This window comes from Corapipo altera, unplaced genomic scaffold (genome assembly GCF_003945725.1).
Source record: "Corapipo altera isolate COAL_440 unplaced genomic scaffold, ASM394572v1 61232, whole genome shotgun sequence".
Taxonomy (NCBI): domain Eukaryota; kingdom Metazoa; phylum Chordata; class Aves; order Passeriformes; family Pipridae; genus Corapipo; species Corapipo altera.
The window spans coordinates 1-2465 of NW_020888981.1; the positions used below are offsets into that span (position 1 = coordinate 1).

Sequence of the window (2465 nt, forward strand, 5' to 3'; positions counted from 1 at the left end):
GGGGGGGCACCTGGGGCAACATCAGAGGCAACGGGGGCAACGTGGGGGGGCACCTGGGGCAGTGGTGAAGGGGGGGTATTGGGGGAACATGGGAATTCCCCAGGCCGGGTTCCCGTGGGGTTGGAGGGGAGGGTGAGGGTTTGTAGCCCACTGAGGTGGGTTTATTGCCCCGGGGGGGGTAAGCTGGAAGTTGTTGCCCCTCGAGGGGGGTCTTACCTCCCCCCCGACCCTGCTGACCCCCCCTGTGCCCCCAGCGGGGCTGGTCTGGGCCAAGGTGGGCCCGGTCGGGGCCGTCGTGGCCTTCGCCGTCGTCATCGCCCTCGTGTGTTACCTGAGCCAGAGCCGCCGCAAGTGAGCCCCGCCCCCCACGGGCCCCGCCCACCGGGGGCCACACCCACCTGGGGCCTCACCCATGGGGGGAGGGGACACGTCCATGGGGAGGAGGGACCCCCCCCCCCCTCCCCCATCCCCACCCACTGGGAGGCCACACCCCTGTAAGCCACGCCCCTTAAAACCCACGCTCCTTAAAAGCCACGCCCCCATGGGACACACCCCAAGTACCACACCCACCAGAGGCCACACCCCCGTGGGAGAGGCCACACCTTACCCAGGGACCACACCCCACAGGCCACACACCCTTGGAAGACACCACACCCATCCCCGATTTGCCACGCCCTGGGGGTTTTGGGGGGTGGGTGGGGCCGGGGTCAGAGGTCACGTGTGACGCGGTGCCCCCCCCCCCATCCCCCAGGAAGGCGTCGGGAGCCCCCGAGGTGACCCCGGTGGCCCCCCCGGGGCAGGGGGGGGACCCCGAGCGGCGCCCGCTGCAGGTGAGGGGGGAGGGGGACACTTGGGGGGCCCGGGGGGGCTTTGGGGGGGAAACGGGGGGGGGACACACGAGGGGGACATTGGGGTGTGGGGTGAACAGGGCTGGGGGGGCACGTGTGGGGGGGCTGAGAGACCCTGGGGGTCGCAGAGGGATGCTGGGGGTGGACCCGGGGGGGACACAGGGGGGACACAGGGGTGACACAGGGGGGACACAGGGGTGACTCTGCCCCCCCCGTCCCCCCCCGGTGCCCCCCCAGGCCCGGTGGCTCCGAGGGGCCGTGGGACGGTGGGCGCTGGGGGTTGGGGAGGGGCCGGGAGCACCCCCGGAACCGGCCCCGCCCCCCAAACCCACCCGGGGACCCCCGGAGGAGCCCCCGGAATACGCCGAGATCCGGGTCAAGTGACCCCGCCCTGGCCACGCCCACCCCGATGGACACACCCACCCTGATGGACACGCCCTCCTGCTCCTGGACATGCTCACCTTCTGCTGGACACGCCCACCTCCTGCTGGCCACGCCCACCGGGGCCCTGACACACCTGTTGTGACCTGGACACGCCCACCTTCTGCTGGCCACGCCCATCTCCTCCTGGACATGCCCACTTTCTGCTGGCCACGCCCCTCTCCTGACCACACCCACCCCTGTGGACACACCCACTGCCTCCTGGCCACGCCCACCACAGGGACCTGCCCAATGAGGGCCTGGCCCATCCCCATCTGGCCCCACCCCCAGGACACAGACACACCCCCAAGGCCCCGCCCCCTCCCGGGCAGGCCCCGCCCCTGTAGTTATTTATTGCCCCCCATTAACGGCCCTTAACGAGCCCCACCCCCATGACCTTTGACTCCAAGACCCCCCAAAAATAAACTGGATGGAACCAAAATTGCCTGCAGGGAGTTGGGGGGCTGGGGGTGGGGCCTCTAAAGGGGGAGGGGCATCAAAGGGGGGGACAGTTGGGGGTTTTGGGGGGCTCTAAACCCCCCCAGACCTCCAGGGTTGCTATAGGCAGTTCCCTGGGCTCTATAGGGGGTTCCCTGGGCTCTATAGGGGATCTCCTGGGCTCCATAGGGGTTTTCCCAGGCTCTTTAGGGGCTTTCCTGGGTTCCATGGGGCATTTCCAGGTCCTACAGTGGCTCTCCCAGGCCCTGTAGGGTCCCTTTGGGTTCTGTAGGGGCTTTGCTGCGACCTCCAGGCCCTTTCCCAGGGTCTGTAAGGGCACCTCGGGGCTCTCTAGGGTTTCTCCACCTCCTGCAGGGGCTTTCCCGGGATCCACAGAGGTTTTCCAGGGTTCTGTAGGATCTTTCTGGATTCTATAGGGGCTCCTCAGCTTCCTGCGGGGTTTTCCCAAGTTCCATGGGGCATTTCCCAGCACCTGCAGGGTCTTTTCCAGGGATTTATTTCCTGGTATTTCCCAGTTCCCAAGGGCAGTTTTCCTGGTTCCCTCCCGGTATTTCCCGGTATTTAATTCCCGGTATTTCCCGGTTTTAATTCCCGGTGTTTCCCGCTCCTCTCCGGGTATTTCCCGGCTCCCTCCCCCCTCCATCCCCTCCCCCACCTCACCAGACCCGGAAGCTCCGCCCCTCCCGCCCCTCCCCCCCGCCGTCCTCCCGCCCCTCCCCCTTCCGGCGGCCGCTGCCC

At 68.0% G+C, this 2465-nt stretch overlaps 1 long non-coding RNA gene across 1 annotated transcript; it reads left to right on the forward strand.

Annotated features, from left to right (window-relative positions):
• Positions 1-243: 243 nt before the first annotated feature.
• On the forward strand, positions 244-1697 carry LOC113942105. The gene is made up of 3 exons (XR_003525844.1): positions 244-351; positions 752-830; positions 1086-1697. It is a non-coding gene; the product is annotated as an uncharacterized LOC113942105 (long non-coding RNA).
• Positions 1698-2465: the final 768 nt, after the last annotated feature.